This window comes from Schistocerca serialis, chromosome 2 (genome assembly GCF_023864345.2).
Source record: "Schistocerca serialis cubense isolate TAMUIC-IGC-003099 chromosome 2, iqSchSeri2.2, whole genome shotgun sequence".
Taxonomy (NCBI): Eukaryota; Metazoa; Arthropoda; class Insecta; order Orthoptera; family Acrididae; genus Schistocerca; species Schistocerca serialis.
Window position 1 is genome coordinate 379298297 of NC_064639.1, and position 21685 is coordinate 379319981.

At 43.8% G+C, this 21685-nt stretch overlaps 1 long non-coding RNA gene across 1 annotated transcript; it reads right to left on the reverse strand.

The window, feature by feature from the left end:
- Nucleotides 1-287: 287 nt before the first annotated feature.
- Nucleotides 288-16816, reverse strand: LOC126455556 (uncharacterized). Its single transcript, XR_007585334.1, has 2 exons — nt 16636-16816; nt 288-636 (listed from the first exon to the last, which is right to left on the reverse strand). It is a non-coding gene; the product is annotated as an uncharacterized LOC126455556 (long non-coding RNA).
- Nucleotides 16817-21685: the final 4869 nt, after the last annotated feature.

Here is a 21685-nt window from a genome sequence, read left to right on the forward strand (position 1 = left end):
GATGCATTCAATGGGAACCAGTACGTAGGTGATGGGGAGGTTATTGATGCAGCAAGACGTTGTCGCCGACGTCGATCATTAGAGTGGTGTCAAGGGGGCATACACACCCTCCCAGAAAGACGGCATAGGGCTGCCGCAAGGAACGGGGATTATGATGAAAAACATATTTTTGTAGTGAAAATAATGGGGAATAATAAGGTACAGTGGAATCCTGAATAAAACCAACCTGCTACAGAAAAAAAATGTGTTGCTTTACTTACTGAAGGCCCTCCGTATTAAGTCAAATGTTCTGTTGTTGAAATTTTTAATTTTCATTTGTTAATCTACATGTTTGGTGAAACACACTGTGCTAGAGTGGTATGCATGGTGCTGAGCTTGCAGGTGCGTTGGCTGTTCCGCAGGTGATTGGGGCGACGGCGCCCTTCACTCAGCCCTGTCAGCAGAGCAGTAGGGGCAGCAAGCGCAGTGGCACGGCTGGCTGGGGGTGACCACCCGTCCGCCGCGCTCCTCACACTGCGTCTCGTTCACCTTCCGGCAGACGTAGCGGCACACTGTGCTGACCTCTGCCGGTGCAGGGGTAGGCGACATCTCTGCCAGCGATGCCAGCATCAGCGCCACTGCGGCTACGACCAGTATCTGCCGAATATCGACAATATGTATGTAGAGTGTGCTGCTTGTGTCTGTAATACCTGGTGGTTATAATTAAAGTGCAGCTGCTCACAGAGATCCAGTGTGGGTTGTAATTATCCTATGGCAGCGAAACTGGTAGATATGCCAGTGCATGAATGCGGATCCGATTACGCTGGGAAAAAAATTAGTTCAAATTTTGGCCACCAGGTGTAAATTTGGTGCTGTGATTGCAAGAAAGACATATAGAAATTATTCCATATGTAATGGATTAGCAACGGGACATGTGCAGGAAACGCCAAACAAGTGAGAAAGGCATAATTTTGATTTCATTATTAACCATTATGGCTTGTTAAATGACAGCATGGATGTCTTAAAATCGTACGAACAGTGTTCAGCGCCAAATTTGCACCTGGTGGCCAGTATTGGAACTAATTTTTGCAGTGTAAATCGGTTCTGCATTAACACATTAGCACATGCACCTAGTTTCGCTGCCATACGATAATTACAGCCAAACTAGGCCTCTGTAAGGAGCTACACTTCAGTTCGACCAGGTAGTACAGATGTGAAAAAAAACACTGATTGAAGTGGAAAGTGTGACCATGAAGCACCTGTCTGATAACTATACAACTTTCTAAAAACCTTTTCTAAACTTTAGATTCGGTTTTGAACTATACTATCAACTGGTCGCTGCAAATCAAAGTACATGTTTACAGAAAGATTACAATATAAACAGATTAAAACTGTGCATCGAACTGGGAGTCAAACCTGGTACTTTCGTCCTTTGCGAGTAAGTGCTCTACCATCTGAGATATCCAAGCATGGCGACGTTTAAAACAAGAACACTTTCCACCGCATAGTGAAAACTCGTTGTGGAAACAAACCCCTAGACTGTGGCAAAGTCATGTCCCCACAATACGTATCCTTTCTTCCAGGAGTGCTAGTCCTGCAATGTATGCAGGAAAACTACTGTAAAGTTTGGAAGGTGGGAGATGAGATACTGACGAAAGTAAAGCTGTAAGGGTGGGTTGTGAGTTGGGTTTGGATAGCACATTCGGCAGAGCAACTGCCTGTGAAAGAAAAAGTTTCCAGATTAGAGCCCCCATCCGGTACGCAGTTTTAATCTACCAGATACACTCTGTTACAGAGCTAAAATTCATTCTGGATACAAAATACAGGTAGTTTCAACGATGATTAAGGATTATTTTACAACGTCTACATAGGTACAATATTTATTATTATTGACTTGACTTGTCAGCTATAGTCAAAATCCATATAAATAAAAATGTAAATGTTCGTTTGTGTACAATCGTTAATCTCTGAAAGTTCTTGACGGATTGCTTTGAAATTTTGAAACAACGTTGCATGCAATGCAGATGTATTTTAGCTATCTATTTCTTTTTTAAAAAATGATATTTTGTAACAACATTTCCCTATTATTAAATTTAAGAATAATTACATATAACATCTGTTCAAGAAATAGGTATATAAAAACACGCATATTCCAATGCAATGTTGTGTCAAAATTTTAAAGCGTTTGGACAAAAACATTCAGAGGTCTGCGATTAGGAAGATCTACATTTTCTGGACAAACACAAAGGTAGTTCTTTGTTTCTTCAGAATCTCAAATCCCCGAATATCCTTCACTGATAGCTTTGAAATTTGTATACAACGTTTCATTCGATCACTCAATTGTTTTTATAGACCTACTGGAACACCATCTGGTATATGTGTAAGATATATGTAATAAGAAGGGCAACTTTATGAAACTGTAAATGTTGGTTTGCTCAAAAACGTTCTTGACGGATTGCTTCGAAATTTTGGCATAACGTTGAAATTTAATACGGGCGTATTTTTAGGTGCCAAATTCTTTACTATATGTAATATATAAAGAGAAACATTGTTACCAAAAATGTCAAAATGTACCTTTCCGATTTATTCCAAATTTTTAGACGTTATTGTAAATAACGTTTAGACACATATACTATATACATTTATAATACATAAATAAATTTATAAAATATACAATAGCGAAAATGTCGTTACCAAACAAGAAACATTAATGGCTTATTGGTTTATGACCAGAATACTACTACAGAAACTGAATTTTCAATAACAATAAACGAGGTGAGAGGGGGTGTGGGAAGAGGAGATGGACAGAGGGGTAGGAGGAAATGGACATAGAAAACGGGAAGGAGGAGATGGGCAGAGATCATGGGGGAGATCGACAAAGAGGGGGGCAGAAGAAGATGGACAGAGAAAGAAAGAGGTGGTGATGGACAGGGAGGGGGAGAGAGAGGGGTCGGGGGGAGGGGGAGAAAGAGATGGCAAGGAGAAAGTGGACAGAGAGAGTGGAAGGGGGAATGGACAGAGAGAGCAGGAAGCAGAAGGAGATGGTCAAAGAAAGAGGTAGGGGAGAGAAGGAGATAAGGACATATATCCAATTCCCATACCTATTAAAAGAGTGTGTTTTCTCTTTTCTTTCTTTTTCGTTTAAGCAGACTGAACCACAGCAAAGCGTGGCTGGGTACAGCTAGTAGGTTGGGAATGATACACCTGGAGAACAGAATGTCTGTACAACCAAATATAATACACCAGTTTGCATATACACCCATTACTATCTCGTGTAAAATAAGAAATGGCCTTGCGTATTTGATGATCATGACCCAAAAAAACAGGAGCATTTGTAGAAAGTGGCTCCTTCAATTTTAGAAGGTTTCATAGTAAACGTTTACTTTTAGTAGAAAGAAAGTGGAGAAAAACAGCAAGTGGCTTTCTTCAGACAGTCGAGAATTGGTTATCCTTGATGCCTATCCGATGTAAGCGGGAAGGAATTGCACCAGGATTGCTACTTATTTGTACCAAGCCTCCCGTTTTCCTGAAATTTTCGAAACTGGAGAAGCTTCTAATTTCTGATCAGACTGGAGTGTAGTGTTGACCTTCGTGGCAGATTCATAGGTACCAGTCCTCTTCCCATTCTTCCTCGGCCAATTTCTGTACCTGTATCTTAAAATCAGAGGATGGTAGAATGACGTTCATTACAGGGCCAGAAACGCTGGCCTCCTTCACCAGCATGTCGATCTTCTCTTTGTAAACCAATCCCACTTGAGCTGGGGTTAGTGGAATGATATTCTCGTACCTTTCCGCGTATTTTGTAGTGATTCTCATACAATTTTCTGTTCTCAAGTATTCATTTTACTATTCTACACTCCTGGAAATTGAAATAAGAACACCGTGAATTCATTGTCCCAGGAAGGGGAAACTTTATTGACACATTCCTGGGGTCAGATACATCACATGATCACACTGACAGAACCACAGGCACATAGACACAGGCAACAGAGCATGCACAATGTCGGCACTAGTACAGTGTATATCCACCTTTCGCAGCAATGCAGGCTGCTATTCTCCCATGGAGACGATCGTAGAGATGCTGGATGTAGTCCTGTGGAACGGCTTGCCATGCCATTTCCACCTGGCGCCTCAGTTGGACCAGCGTTCGTGCTGGACGTGCAGACCGCGTGAGACGACGCTTCATCCAGTCCCAAACATGCTCAATGGGGGACAGATCCGGAGATCTTGCTGGCCAGGGTAGTTGACTTACACCTTCTAGAGCACGTTGGGTGGCACGGGATACATGCGGACGTGCATTGTCCTGTTGGAACAGCAAGTTCCCTTGCCGGTCTAGGAATGGTAGAACGATGGGTTTGATGACGGTTTGGATGTACCGTGCACTATTCAGTGTCCCCTCGACGATCACCAGTGGTGTACGGCCAGTGTAGGAGATCGCTCCCCACACCATGATGCCGGGTGTTGGACCTGTGTGCCTCGGTCGTATGCAGTCCTGATTGTGGCGCTCACCTGCACGGCGCCAAACACGCATACGACCATCATTGGCACCAAGGCAGAAGCGACTCTCATCGCTGAAGACGACACGTCTCCATTCGTCCCTCCATTCACGCCTGTCGCGACACCACTGGAGGCGGGCTGCACGATGTTGGGGCGTGAGCGGAAGACGGCCTAACGGTGTGCGGGACCGTAGCCCAGCTTCATGGAGACGGTTGCGAATGGTCCTCGCCGATACCCCAGGAGCAACAGTGTCCCTAATTTGCTGGGAAGTGGCGGTGCGGTCCCCTACGGCACTGCGTAGGATCCTACGGTCTTGGCGTGCATCTGTGCGTCGCTGCGGTCCGGTCCCAGGTCGACGGGCACGTGCACCTTCCGCCGACCACTGGCGACAACATCGATGTACTGTGGAGACCTCACGCCCCACGTGTTGAGCAATTCGGCGGTACGTCCACCCGGCCTCCCGCATGCCCACTATACGCCCTGGCTCAAAGTCCGTCAACTGCACATACGGTTCACGTCCACGCTGTCGCGGCATGCTACCAGTGTTAAAGACTGCGATGGAGCTCCGTATGCCACGGCAAACTGGCTGACACTGACGGCGGCGGTGCACAAATGCTGCGCAGCTAGCGCCATTCGACGGCCAACACCGCGGTTCCTGGTGTGTCCGCTGTGCCGTGCGTGTGATCATTGCTTGTACAGCCCTCTCGCAGCGTCCGGAGCAAGTATGGTGGGTCTGACACACCGGTGTCAATGTGTTCTTTTTTCCATTTCCAGGAGTGTATTTTGGGTTATCAACAGCTCTGAATTGAGATTGATACCTTCAGTATGTTCTGGAGCCCCCCATGACAACCAAATTAGAGAACCTCTCGAATCGCTAACAATCCCACGGTAAAAATGGAGACAGACGAAGTTGCTTGGAATATTTATGCATGGGAAGAAGAAATACGCACCTTACTATTGAAGTCTCTTGACATCGAAAGCTATCAGTGCACATATGAACATTTAAGAGAAAATAAACACAAACCTAATACAAGAGAGAGCGACATGAAAATAGAATAAATAATGAAAGACACCTTCTAAACTTACAAGAAAATTACCACACATAATTAAAAAAAGGCTGAAAAGAGGCTACTGCTAAATGAATGTGAATGTGACTAACCATTCATTGTTTACACTCTGATCACATAATGGTAATCCTAACAGATGATCATAAATACCATTTCCCTCCCAAGTATATAAATAAAAATGAATAATAATATTAACAATAATAACAATAAACGTTAAAAAATAAAAATATGCTTGTGAAAATAAATAATAAAATAAAAAAGGCACACTCCCACACACACATTAGTTACATCAGCATACGAATAGTCAAAGAAAAATAAATTAGAAATATAACCTGAGAAAGTGGGCAACACTTACAGAAGCGACTTGACACAGAAAATGACAGTTACATTGTCATATTTCGAAAACAGTGATCACAAGGAAAACTGCAAGCTTTCAGCCAGTTTGTCACATGAGCGAATGCTGTTTGGCTTACAAATAATGAATTAGACGCTAATCTGTTAGTAGTTTTCCATTTTGTTATAGAAAATTCAATGAAGCTATATTTACGATCGGTAACCTATATGTGCAAACGAAGAAATCGCGTAATATTTCAGCACACCAACTGAAGATGCCTTGTAATTAAAGCGAAACGAGTCTGGATGCAAAACTTAAAAACCTTCTGTGCTACATGCAAAAGGAGTTTTTCTTTTGAACTACCATAATTTACATACAACTGCTATGAAAATGGCCACCACAAGAAACTTGACATATGAACAAAGTGTGATCAATAAATGTTAATGTAAGGACTGAAACTAGAACTGACTGTTAAAGCAATTTTTCCTAAAACTGTGATACTGAATATTGAGATTTTCCAACAGCTCTCTGTACAGTATTCCAAATTGAAATCGAGGGTCGATTGTATGCAGTGAGTCTAATGCTGCCACTAGGAGAGGACCTTACGAGCAAAGCATTATCTTGTGGAGATATTCATCACAAAGCAGGTGTTAAATGATTAAACTTTCATTTCATTCACAAATGACGTCCATCGTCAACATCAGTATGAGGTGTGTCCACCAAGGCCGCGTATCACTCCTGTATTCACTGTCTCACGTTAGTAAACTTTAGTATGTTATCTTGGGGTGTTTTTGCCATACATGAAACATACGCTGTCATCTGGTAAAGGCAGCTGGCTAGAGGTTTGTATGAAAGTGTACATCTTCCCACTGCATTACAGTCATGCTCTGTAAATGACAAACAACTGGACTGGGTATGCCAATCAAGAATCCGTATATCACACAAGGCCTTTATGATGACTGTAGTGTAAGCTCTTGCATTATCCTACTGAAATATATCATCTGGTACTCTGCGCATGAAGAGCTGGGCAACAGGGTTAAGCATTCATGCCTCATACTGGTAAGCATTCAGCCTCCATTCAACAATTATGAAATGAGTTCCGTTGTCATCTAATAGTTCTTCACATTTTGATTCCAGGAGCTGTATAAAAGTCTCAAGATACGTTGCTTCCTTAAGTCCTTCGTTAAACTGTCTACAAACGCGTTGGCGTCGATCTGACCACCACAGATGGGATCGAGAGTCATCGCTGTATATCACAAAATGACAGACTCAATGTCTCAATTGCCCCGGGCTCTACGCCAGGCAAGTCCCGCCTTGTGGTATGACGTCAGCTGTGTACGTCACATGATGAGTCGAAGTCTCAACCTAGCTTCCAGTGGTCTGTTCCTGACTCTTCTTGGTGACACTTTGATTGTAACCTCCGACTGAATTTCAACTGTGATCATCTGTCTATTCTTCCGAGCCAATCGGACAGTCCTTTGATCATCTCATGGTGTAGTCATTCTGCAAGGACCCGAGCCTACTCTTGTAGCCACTCTGTTGTCCTTAGTCAATTTCGTCGCCACTCATTCTGCAGTAATTACGCTGCAGCCAACTGAGTGATTCGAATTATATTAATACCTGCAGCTGCTAACGGGCGTTGATATATATCAACAAGGACAGATGAAAATTTGTGTCCCGCCCGGTACTCGAACTCGGGATCTTCTGTTTACATGGTAGACGCTCTATCCAACTGAGCCACCGAGGGCACAGATGATAGCGCGACTGCAGGAACCATCTCGCGCGCGCCTCCCGCGCGACCCGCATTCTCACCTTGTATGTCCACGCACTACATTCGTAGTGTCGCACCCCAACACACTCATTACTCAAGGAAGACATTCTTACCAAGTCCTGTAAGAGTTCGGGGCATATGTGTGCATCCGGACAGAAGAAGAAGGTCATGTCCGAAAGAACAGACACCATATCCATATACGTATATAGTTCGTTTGTTTTTTGGGAAGGAGACCTGACAGCGAGGTCATCGGTCTCATCGGATTAGGGAAGGATGGGGAAGGAAGTCGCCCGTACCCTTTGAAAGGAACCATCCCGGCATTTGCCTGGAGCGATTTAGGGAAATTACGGAAAACCTAAATCAGGATGGCCGGACGCGGGATTGAACCGTCGTCCTCCCGAATGCGCGTCCAGTGTTATACGTATATACGAGGGCCGTTCAGAAAGTAACCTCCGGTTGATTTAAAAAAATACACCAAGTTAAATAAAAATATTTTAATATATACATCTTACAACTACATCTTTGCACTATTTTTCTACATAGTCTCCATAGCGATTGAGGCACTTATCGTGTCTCTTCACAAGCTTTGAAATTCCTTCTGCATAAAAATCACCCGCTTGTGCCTGGAGCCAGCCTGTGACCGTATCTTTGAGCTCTTCGTCGTCATCAAACCGCTGTGACCCGAGCCATTTCTTCAAATGCATGAAGAGGTGATAATCACTTGGCGCCAGGTCTGGGCTGTAAGGTGGATGGTTGATAACGTCCCACTTGAAGGACTCAAGAAGGGCCCCGTTGTTCTGCGAGCAGAGTGAGGACGGGCGTTATCGTGCAAAAAAACGATACCGGAAGTCAGCATACCACGGCGTTTGTTCTGTATAGCCCGTCGTAACTTTTTTATTGTTTCACAGTACACGTCTTGATTAATGGTCGTACCATGTTCCATGAATTCAACCAACAACACCCCTTTGGCATCCCAAAACACCGTTGCCATCAGTTTTCTGGCAGAAAAATCTTGCGAGGCTTTTCTTGGTTTGGTAGGCGAATTTGAATGTGCCCACATCTTTGATTGTTCTTTTGTCTCAGGGTTCACGTACTTAGTCCAGGTTTCGTCACCGGTCACGATTCTGTTTAACAATGGTTCTCCTTCATCCTCATAACGTGACAGAAAGTCTAACGCAGAGGCCATTCTTTGAGTTTTGTGGTGGTCGGTAAGAATTTTGGGCACCCATCGTACACAGAACTTACGGTAACCCAATCTTGCTGTCACTATCTCGTACAAGAGAGTCTTAGAAATCTGTGGAAAACCAGTAGACAACTCCGACATTGAGAAACGTCGATTTTCACGAACTTTTGCATCAACTGTCTGAACGAGTTCGTCAGTCACCAATGATGGTCTACCACTCCTCTCTTCATCATGAACGTTTTCTCGTCCACTTTTAAATAAACGTACCTATTCACGGACAACTCCTTCACTCATAATTCTTGGTCCGTACACGGCACAAAGCTCATGATGAATAGCTGCTGCAGAATATCCTTTGGCTGTAAAAAACCTTATGACAGCACGCACTTCACATTTGGCGGGGTTTTCTATTGCAGCACACATTTCAAACTGCCACAAAAACTAAACTAGCGCAGGTACGACGTTCACTCGACCACGGCTTGATGCCGACTGACCTGTTGAGTGCGTGAACGCACAGATGGCGTCGCTACTCCCCCCACAACCCGCACTGTGACCAATCGGAGGTTACTTTCTGAACCGCCCTCGTAGTTCTGGCAACACCGGCCGTGACCTTCTTCTTCTGTGCGGATGCACACATATTCGCCGAATTCTTACGGGACTCGGTAAGAATGTCTTCCTCGAGTAATGAGTGAGTTGGGGTGGGACACTACGAATGTAGTGTGTGGACGTACAAGTTGAGAATGCGGGTCTTGCGGAAGGCGTGCACGAGATAGCCCCTGCAGTCACGCTATCCTCTGTGCCCTCGGTGGCTCAGATGGATAGCGCGTCTGCCATGTAAGCAGCAGATCCCGGGTTCGAGTCCCGTTAGGGACACAAATTTTCATCTGTCCCCGTTGCTATATAATAACGCCTGTTAGCAGCTGAAGGTATTAATATAATTCTAATTTCGTTCTAGACGGCTGCAGGTCATGACATGTCCGAAAGAACAACACCATATCCGTATACGAACTGAGTGACTTATTGGTATTATGCACTCTTGTCCTTCTTCTCACTGTTGAACATTTCCCAACGCCTGAAAGATGGCAATAAGCTACACGTGTACGTCCGCTGGTCATGGTGGGTTGTGGTGTCAATGTGCAAAGTTATATTAACGTTAGACACACCAAGCCATCATGTACTCACAACATTATTGATCTTCAAAAATGGCTCTGAGCACTATGGGACTCAACTGCTGTGTTCATCAGTCCCCTAGAACTTAGAACTACTTAAACCTAACTAACCTAAGGACATCACACACATCCATGCCCGAGGCAGGATTCGAACCTGCGACCGTAGCAGTCGCACGGTTCTGGACTGCGCGCCTAGAACCGCGAGACCACCGCGGCCGGCATTATTGATCTTTGGTATCCTTCAACACATATCACAGTCCCAGGCACAGTGTGTCGGGGAGGACACGGAAAACTGTGTAGTCGTTCTCGTAATGCGGAAACGGAGCGATTTACAAGTATCTGACGTCCAAAAGGGCATGATCATTGTCTTTCGGGACAAGGATGGATGCATTTCCGAATCGTCAAAGTTTTGTTCGCATATCACCGTGGTGAAAATATACCGTGCATGGCAGAATGGCGCTATCCCAAACCGGCGCCGAGGCAACTGTGATGTACCACAGGCCATAGATGACAGGGGTGAACGGCGGCTGCAGAGATGTGTACAGGCGAACAGACGTGCATCTGTTGAGTAACTGACCGCCCAGATGAACCAAGGGGCTACCAACAGTGTCTCCTCAACGACTGCTCAGTAAACACTGCTGCGTATGGCCCTGCAGGCACCTGGTTCAGGCATTAATGGTGACTGCTGTTCATGGGCGACGAAGGCTGGAATATGCATGCCAGTACCGCAACTCTCGTTTTATGCTCCAGTGGACAGATGGTAGGTGTTGACACATGTGAAAATTACCGAACTATCAGTTTAATAAGTCACAGCTGCAAAATACTAACGCGAATTCTTTACAGACGAATGGAAAAACTGGTAGAAGCCGACCTCGGGAAGATGAGTTTGGATTCTGTAGAAATGTTGGAACACTTGAGGCAATACTGACCTTACGACTTATCTTAGAAGAAAGATTAAGGGAAGGCAAACCTACGTTTCTAGCATTTGTAGAATTAGAGAACGCTTTTGACAATGTTGACTGGAATACTCTCTTTCAAATTCTAAAGGTGGCAGGGGTAAAATACAAGGAGCGAAAGGCTATTTACAATTTGTACAGAAACCAGACGGCAGTTATAAGAGTCGAGGGGCATGAAAGGGAAGCAGTGGTTGGGAAGGGAGTGATACAGGGTTGTAGCCTCTCCCTGATGTTATTCAATCTGTATATTGAGCGAGCAGTAAGGGAAACAAAAGAAAAATTCGGAGTAGGTATTAAAATCCATGAAGAAGAAATAAAAACTTTGAGGTTCGCCGATGACATTGTAATTGTGTCAGAGGCAGCAAAGGACTTGGAAGAGCAGTTGAACGGAATGGACAGTCTCTTGAAAGGAGGGTATAAGATGAACATCAACAAAAGCAAAACGAGGATAATGGAATGTAGTCGAATTAAGTCGGGTGATGCTGAGGGAATTAGATTAGGAAATGAGACACTTAAAGTAGTAAAGGAGTTTTGCTATTTGGGGAGCAAAATAACTGATGATGGTCGAAGTAGAGAGGATATAAAATGTAGACTGGCAATGGCAAGGAAAGCGTTTCTGAAGAAGAGAAATTTGTCAACATCGAGTATAGATTTAAGTGTCAGGAAGTCGTTTATGAAAGTATTTGTATGGAGTGTAGCCATGTATGGAAGTGGAACATGGACGATAAATAGTTTAGACAAGAAGAGAATAGAAGCTTTCGAAATGTGGTGCTACAGAAGAATACTGAAGATTAGATGGGTAGATCACATAACTAATGAGAAGGTATTGAATAGAATTGGGGAGAAGAGGAATTTGTGGCACAACTTGACAAGAAGAAGGGACCGGTTGGTAGGACATGTTCTGAGGCATCAGGGGATCACAAATTTAGCATTGGAGGGCAGTGTGGAGGGAAAAAAATCGTAGAGGGAGACCAAGAGATGAATACGCTAAGCGGATTCAGAAGGATGTAAGCTGCAGTAAGCACTGGGAGATGAAGAAGCTTGCACAGGATAGAGTAGCATGGAGAGCTGCATCAAACCAGTCTCAGGACTGAAGACCACAACAACAACGGACAGATGGCCGTTGGTGTGTGCGGTGTGAAACGTCTGAAAGCAAACATCCTGCAACAATTGTCGGAAAGATCCAGGCCAGAGGAATGTTTCCATGGCATTCCCTGGGTGAAGACACAGTGGATCAACGAAAGTATGCATTTATCCTAGGGGTCTATGCCCATCCCCACATGCAGTTTGTTTATCCTCGGCACGATGGCATACCAACAGGACAGCGTAGCATGTCACAGCTCGCAGTGTACGTACATGGTTCGAAGAGTACCAATAAGAGCTTATTGTACTCCCCTGGGCAGCAAACTCTCAGGATTTAAACCCGTTCGAGAATCTGTGAGACCATCTCGATCGGACTCTCTGCACCACTGGCCGTGGCACTGGAGTCTGTATTGATCCACATTCCTGTCGGTACCTTCCTACACATCTTGCAGATGGTTATTCAGACTTTTGACAGGTGGTCACAGTAATGTGAGTGGACAATGTATAACTCTTTACATAGCTATTAAAAAGGTATTCTTGTCTTTCGGAATTAAGTTACGCGGTTTTTCGATGAAAAGTAGAATAGGTAGGAGAAAAGAGGAACCAAATGAGGGAGCAAGGACAGTAATTACATGTTAAGAAAAAATGTATTTTCTACTTACTACCGTTTAGCTCTTTGTCGTGCAGATGTGTGCACATCTGGAGAGCAAAAGGTTCTTTGCAATGCACAATGATTCTGTACTATTCCTCATTGCCACAGCACAGATTTTGTGCTTTATAATTCTACACTACACTACTATACATGCGCCAGGAGTCGCAGCAGCTTGTAGGCACGTCAACTGGCACTGACACTACAGCCTGAACTACCAACATTGGTCCATTTGCCACGCAATCAATGAGCCGCCTGATGTTTGCTGCTAGGATTTGCACGTGGCTGCCTATATACGTAAGTTTTCTAGACAACCGTTGGTGATTGACGTCATTGTCATATAGCCCTACTCTCACTTTCGTCAACAGGCAGAAGTGTGTTTATTCTCACTACTAGTACTTTCGTTTACGTCTGACGAAATGGGAAACAAAAGAATAATGTCAAATGTTGCGAAGTACGAGACGGGTGTACTTTTCGAACTCATCGGTGCGAACGCATTTGTTTTTGAAAATAAAAGAACTCACAGCTGCAGTGTAACAGAAGCAATGTTCAATGTGTAGTTTTGGTCATTATTCCTTTCGTCTTTTTCCGTTCAGTTCGGATACCTACGTCATTTGAATATAAAATTCATCAAATACATGCTAATTAACATATCTAAGTGTCATTTTTATGAAAATTCTCGTCTTATTTCTAGAAATATAGGCCCTACCGCACACAAAAATCCAGTTTTCATTGTAAACAAGAATTCGTAACTACCGATCGTTTATGCACTATTGACCATTAAAATTGCTACACCAAGAAGAAATGCAGATGATAAACGGGTATTCATTGCACAAATATATTATACTAGAACTGATTACATTTTTACGCAATTGTCCGCAGCACGTGGTCGTGCGGTAGCGTTCTCGCTTCCCACGCCCGGGTTCGATTCCCGGTGGGGTCAGGGATTTTCTCTGCCTCGTGATGACTAGGTGTTGTGTGATGTCCTTAGGTTAGTTAGGTTTAAGTAGTTCTAAGTTCTAGGGGACTGATGACCATAGATATTAAGTCCCATAGTGCTCAGAGCCATTTGAACCATTTTTTTTTTTTTTTTACGCAATTTGGGTGCATAGATCCTGAGAAATCAGTATCCAGAACAACCACCTCTGGCCGTAATAACGGTCTTGATACGCCTGGGCATTGAGTCAAACAGAGCTTGGATGGCGTCTACAGATACAGCTGCCCATGCAGTTTTAACACGATACCACAGTTCATCAAGAGTAGTGACTGCCGTATTGTAACGAGCCAGTTGCTCGGCCACCATTAAGCAGACGTTCTCAATTGGTGAGAGATCTGGAGAATATGCTGGCCAGGGCAGCAGTCGAACATTTTCTGTATCCAGAAAGGCCCGTACAGGACCTACAACATGCGGTCGTGCATTATCCTGCTGAAATGTAGGGTTTCACAGGGATCGAATGAAGGGTAGAGCCACGGGTCGTAACACATCTGAAATGTAACGTCCACTGTTCAAAGTGCCGTCAATGCGAGCAAGAAGTGACCCAGACGTGTAACCAATGGCATCCCATACCATCACGCTGGGTGATACGCCAGTATGGCGATGACGAACACACGCTTCCAATGTGCGTTCACCGCGATGTCGCCAAACACGGATGCGACCATCATGATGCTGTAAACAGAACCTGGATTCATCCGAAAAAATGACGTTTTGCCGTTCGCGCACACAGGTTCGTCGTTGAGTACACCATCGCAGGCGCTCCTGTCAGTGATGCAGCGTCAAGGCTAACCGCAGCCATGTCTCCGAGCTGATAGTCCATGCTGCTGCAAACGTCGTCGAACTGTTCGTGCAAATGGTTGTTGTCATGCAAACCTCCCCATATGTTGACTCAGGGATCGAGACGTGGCTGCACGATCCGTTACAGCCATGCGGATAAGATGCCTGTCATCTACACTGCTAGTGGTACGAGGCCGTTGGGATCCAGCACGGTGTTCCGTATTACCCTCCCGAACCCACCGATTCCATTTTCTGCTAACAGTCATTGGATCTCGACCAACGCGAGCAGCAATGTCGCCACACGATAAACCACAATCGCGATAGGCTACAATCCGAACTTTATCAATGTCGGAAACGTGATGGTACGCGTTTGTCCTCCTTACGCGAGGCATCACAGCAACGTTTCACCAGGCAACGCCGGTCAACTGCTGTTTGTGTATGAGAAATTGGTTGGAAACTTTCCTCACGTCAGCACGTTGTCGGTGTCGCCACCGGCGCCAACTTTGTGTGAATGCTCTGAAAAGCTAATCATTTGCATATCACAGCATCTTCTTCCTGTCGGTTGAATTTCGCGTCTGTAGCACGTCATCTTCGTGGCGTAGCAATTTTAATGGCCAGTGGTGTACAACAACTTAGGAAAAGACAGATTGCTACTCACCGTAAAGAAGACACATCAAGTTGCAAACAGGCACAATTAAAAGACACTCACATATAACTTTCGGCCACAGCCTTCGTCACACACACACACACACACACACACACACAGGGCCGCCAACTCCAGCGTCTCTGTACAGCCCGAGTATGTAGTTGGCAGTCGTGTGTGCGTGAGGTATGCTTGATTGTGTGTGTGTGTGTGTGTGTGTGTGTGTGTGTGTGTGTGTGTGTGTGTTTTACTGACGAAGGCTGTAGCCGAAAGCTATATATGTTAATTGTGTCTGTCTGCAACTTGACGTGTCTTCTTTACGGTAAGTAGCAATCTGTTTTTTCCTTCATTGTTGATACTCCTACCTGGAGTTTCCACCGTTTGCTCTTTTATATAAGATTGTCAATCCTGATTGTATAATTAAAAAACTACGAATTAATTTTTTCTGTCTTTTTGTATTTTATCCTTCACGTAAACGCTCACACAACTGTTTAAAAATTTGAATCCACCCACACAGACAGTAACATGGTAGCTGATGCTAGTCGAAAACAGTCAACTTGATTTTAGCGTGATAAACATGGCTGGAAAACTTAGAAGTGTATTTTCTCGAGAATTTTTGAGACTTGCATCGAACTGCTTCGGGAGACGTATATTTGAGTTTTGAGCTTCACGTACCATAAACATAAAAAATTACAAAAATTCAATCGTCATGTGGACCCCTAGTTAGAGAAAAAGCGACAGTATGGTCACATGTGGAAGCACAATTTCATTCTACTCTTGGTAAGTTAGGGTCGTAATTTAATAAAATTTCTGGGTTCACCTTACGTGTAGAGCATGGTATATGATGCCCTGAGTCTCTCAGTACATCGAAAAGCGCTGTCATATTACTACCGTACGTTTATAAAATCCTGGTCATCTCGAGAAAGCTGGGCAAATAACACTGTCTCCAATACCGAATGGTATCATGGGATCAGATTTTTTATTAGCAACGGATCAACTTATAAAATTCTGGTCACGAAACAATGGAGAATATCATGAAAAATGCAGTTCAGTCTTGCATTATGCCTGCTGTACGCTTGCGAATATTTGATTTGAAACAAGATCTTACTTTTTTTTTTTTTTTTTTTTTTTTTTTTTTTACAGCTTCTGCTGAGACTCGTACAGATATGAAAAGCACGTGTCGCACATCGCAGAATACATATTCCAGCTACAGAATTACCCATTCTCAAGTGTTCGTTCTCGTTCCGATCAGGCAAACTGTCATGCCGCTATCTGATATCGTCACTACTCGCAGTTTATTGTACACTTGTGTCCTGAAATGGAGATGCGACCCCGAAGCTCGTGGCGGGCCAAGGAATAAGAAAAAAAATATATGATTGTGGAATTGTTATTTCCGGGGAAAAGTCGCTGCATTTGTCTGATGCCAAAGTTTCAAGTTAGACAGTGAGAAGTATTAGCCAATTGACTGTGCGCTAACATGTGGGTGTCAGTAAAGATAAACACAATAGTCCATAGCGCAGTACGAAGCAAACTCACCTTACAGGTTAGCATTCTGTTCTCTTCCCAACTACTCGTCTTCTTGCGTGCCACACTACGTTTATATAGCTCCCACCTCACGTGCAAGCTGATACTGCGGGCCGGTTACACATAGTTACGTCAGTACTGTTTCTGGTTAACAGGTGATTCCCCGCTGTAGGCTGCCAGCTCACTGCGCGCCTGGTCGGGCTCCGATGGGACCTACTGGACCGGTTGACGCGTGACCGGCACAAGTCGTACGGGACATTCACGCTGCACGCCGTACGTGAAGAAGTCCACTTCTCCAGTTTCCGCGTCGTAAGAACTGTTGACGGTATATGAAACTATGCCACATCGTTTTACGAACTCCTTTTTTGCCTAAAAACTGTATTTTCCTTGCGAAAAAATAAAATGCTTACTTTTCATTTTGTGCGATGTTTTAGTTCCATAACTTTGGTTTTAGTTCCGTAACTTTTCCCAAACCGATTTTGGAGAAAGTATTCATTTAAAGAATCTGATTTTTGTACGCATGGCAGTATAGCATCTTAGCTTCCTAATTAAACCTTTAACTTTTTCATTGTTCATGGCAATCATTGTGAAATGACACTATTTGTCAACCACGCGTACTTGACTTACAAATCTTGTATCGAAAAAGTCTGATGTTTTAACCCGTAAATTATCGCAAGTGAAATATAGCTAAAAGTAGAAGGGTGTTTTTGAAATCGTAGGGACACTGATATCTTTCTCCTTTCACAAGTACGAGGGTGATTTGATAAGTCTGGTAAAAAAGCAAGAAAAATGTTTGTTTCGCAAACAGTTCACCATACTTCTAGACACAGCCTCCTTTTGAGGGATATTCGCTTCGTCCAGCGATCCCTCAGCTTTTTCATCCCATCGGAAAAAACAGGCTCTGCCTAAATGTGCAAAATACTCGTCGAATACAACTACCACTTCCTCATTTGATGAAAATTTCTTCCTAAGAAGACAAAATTTCAAGTTAGAGAACAGGAAGAGGTGACTTAGGGCTAAGTCTGGTGAATAGAGTGCATGAGGAACCAGCTCAAATGCCAATTCATGCACTTTCGCAATTGTTATCGCTGATGTGTGGGATGGTGTATTATCGAGGTGAAAGAGCACCTTTTTGCGTGCTAACTTTGGTCCTTTTTCAGCCAACGCAAGTTTCAAACGATCCAATTATGGGTCTACCTTCTTCCGAGTAATTTATGAGAATAATTTCTTGGAAATCCCCCTTAAAAAATGATGAAGTGGCCATCACCTTATCAGCTGACAGAATGGTCTTTGCCTTCTTCGGTGCACTTTCACCAGCCTTTGTCCATTGTTTTGACTGCCGTTTTGACTCTGGTGTGTAATAATGGATCAGCGTTTCATCAAAATCACAAATCGGAGCAAAAATTCTACCCAATTGCGATTAAACATCGCTAGACATTGTTTTGGAACGTTGTGCTGGATGCACTTTTCTTCGACTGAAAAATCGCGGAGCCCACCTCGCACACAGCTTCTTCATACCCAATTCTCCATGCAGGACATCATGCACTCTCTCAGTTGAGATGCCAGTAGTCTCAGCAGTCTCAAATTTTTTTGTTTGGTGGTCTTGCTTTACCATATCATGGATTTTGTCAATGGTATCCTTTGCGGTGACCTCAATTGGACGCCCGGAGCGCGCTTCATCTTGATGCTTGTCCGACCACGTTTAAATCCATTATTCCAAAAGTAAATGGTCTTCTATGACGGTGAATATGCCATGTGAACTTCATACAATTCTGTTTTGATTTGCATGGTGGTTCAACCATTCAAATTAAAATGTTTAATGGAAATGGAAATGCCGTGTGGCTAGGGCCTCCCGTCGGGTAGAACGTTCACCTGGTGCAAGTCTTTCGAGTTGACGCCACTTCGGCGACTTGCGTGTCGATGGGGATGAAATGATGATGATAAGAACAACACAATACCCAGTCCCTAAGCAGAGAAAATCTCCAACCCCAGTCCGTTAGGCATGGCATTCCGTCGCGCTGACCTACCACGGGCGGACAATATGTTTAATAAAGCACGCAATTCGGTTTCCTCCATTTTCAATCTCATTCGACAAACTGACCAATTCAGATGGCTGTCGTCAATGAACTGTATGCTGAACGTTGTTGAACTACTTTACACGATCCTTAGAGTAATCAGGCTTTCAGACTATGAAGGCCCATCAAAAAATTTTCTTTCATGGAAATTTACCAGACTTGTCAAATCATCTTCGTAAATGCGAGTTATTTCTACATCTACATCTACATGATTACTCTGCAATTCACATTTAAGTGCTTGGTAGAGGGTTCATCGAACCACAATCATACTATCTCTCTACCATTCCACTCCCGAACAGCGCGCGTGAGAAACGAACACCTAAACCTTTCTGTTCGAGCTCTGATTACTCTTATTTTATTTTGATGATCATTCCTACCTATGTAGGTTGGGCTCAACAAAATATTTTCGCATTCGGAAGAGAAAGTTGGTGACTGAAATTTTGTAAATAGATCTCGCCGCGACGAAAAATCGTCTTTGCTTTAATGACTTGCATCCCAACTCGCGTATCACATCTGCCACACTCTCTACCCTATTACGTGATAATACAAAACGAGCTGCCCTTTTTTTGCACCCTTTCGATGTCCTCCGTCAATCCCACCTGGTAAGGATCCCACACCGCGCAGCAATATTCTAACAGAGGACGAACGAGTGTAGTGTAAGCTGTCTCTTTAGTGGACTTGTTGCATCTTCTAAGTGTCCTGCCAATGAAACGCAACCTTTGGCTCGCCTTCCCCACAATGTTATCTATGTGGTCTTTCCAACTAAAGTTGTTCGTAATTTTAACACCCAGGTACTTAGTTGAATTGGCAGCCTTGAGAATTGTACTATTTATCGAGTAATCGAATTCCAACGGATTTCTTTTGGAACTCATGTGGATCACCTCACACTTTTCGTTATTAAGCGTCAACTGCCACCTGCCACACCATACAGCAATCTTTTCTAAATCGCTTTGCAACTGATACTGGTCTTCGGATGACCTTACTAGACGGTAAATTACAGCACCATCTGCGAACAACCTAAGAGAACTGCTCAGATTGTCACTCAGGTCATTTATATAGATCAGAAACAGCAGAGTTCCCAGGACGCTTCCCTGGGGAACACCTGATATCACTTCAGTTTTACTCGATGATTTGCCGTCTATTACTACGAACTGCGACCTTCCTGACAGGAAATCACGAATCCAGTAGCACAATTAAGACGATACCCCATAGACCCGCAGCTTGATTAGAAGTCGCTTGTGAGGAACGGTGTCAAAAACTTTCCGGAAATCTAGAAATACGGAATCAACTTGAGATCCCCTGTCGATAGCGGCCATTACTTCGTGCGAATAAAGAGCTAGCTGCGCTGCACAAGAACGATGTTTTCTGAAACCATGCTGATTACGTATCAATAGATCGTTCCCTTCGAGGTGATTCATAATGTTTGAATACAGTATATGCTCCAAAACACTACTGCAAACCGACGTCAATGATAAAGGTCTGTAGTTCGATGGATTACTCCTACTACCTTTCTTAAACACTGGTGCGACCTGCGCAATTTTCCAATCTGTAGGTACAGATATATCGGTGAGCGAGCGGTTGTATATGATTACTAAGTAGGGAGCTATTGTATCAGCGTAATCTGAAAGGAACCTAATCGGTATACAATCTGGACCTGAAGACTTGCCGGTATCAAGCGATTTGAGTTGCTTCGCAACCCCTAAGGTATCTACTTCTAAGAAACTCATGCTACCAGCTGTTCGTGTTTCAAATTCTGGAATATTCCATTCGTCTTCCCTGGTGAAGGGATTTCGGAAAACTGCGTTCAATAACTCCGCTTTAGCGGCACAGTCGTCGGTAACAGTACCATCGGCACTGCGCAGCGAAGGTATTGACTGCGTCTTGCCGCTTGTGTACTTTACATACGACCAGAATTTCTTCGGATTTTCTACCAAATTTCGAGACAATGTTTCGTTGTGGAACCTATTAAAGGCATCTCGCATTGAAGTCCGTGCCAAATTTCGCGCGTCTGTAAATTTTAGCCAATCTTCGGGATTTCGCGTTCTCCTGAACTTTGCATGCTTTTTCCGTTGCCTCTGCAACAGCGTTCGGACCTGTTTTGTGTACCATGGGGGATCAGTTCCATCTTTTACCAATTTATGAGGTATGAATCTCTCAATTGCTGTTGCTACTATATCTTTGAATTTGAGCCAGATCTCGTCTACATTTGCATAGTCAGTTCGGAAGGAATGGAGATTGTCTCTTAGGAAGGCTTCTAGTGACACTTTATCCGCTTTTTTAAATAAAATTATTTTGCGTTTGTTTTTGGTGGATTTGGAAGAAACGGTATTGAGCCTAGCTACAACGACCTTGTGATCACTAATCCCTGTATGAGTCATGATGCTCTCTATTAGCTCTGGATTGTTTGTGGCTAAGAGGTCAAGTGTGTTTTCGCAACCATTTACAATTCGCGTGGGTTCGTGGACTAACTGCTCGAAATAATTTTCGGAGAAAGCATTTAGGACAATCTCAGAAGATGTTTTCTGCCTACCACCGGTTTTGAACAAGTATTTTTCCAACATATCGAGGGAAGGTTGAAGTCCCCACCAACTATAACCGTATGAGTGGGCTATTTATTTGTTACGAGACTCAAATTTTCTCTGAACTGTTCAGCAACTATATCATCGGAGTCTGGGGGTCGGTAGAAGGAGCCAATTATTAACTTAGTTCGGCTGTTAAGTATAACCTCCACCCATACCAATTCGCACGGAGTATCTACTTCGACTTCATTACAAGATAAACCATTACTGACAGACACAAACACTCCACCACCAATTCTGCCTAATCTATCTTTCCTGAACACCATCTGAGACTTTGTAAAAATTTCTGCAGAACTTATTTCAGGCTTTAGCCAGCTTTCTGTACCTATAACGATTTCAGCTTCTGTGCTTTCTATTAGCGCTTGAAGCTCAGGGACTTTCCCAGCACAACTACAACAATTTACAACT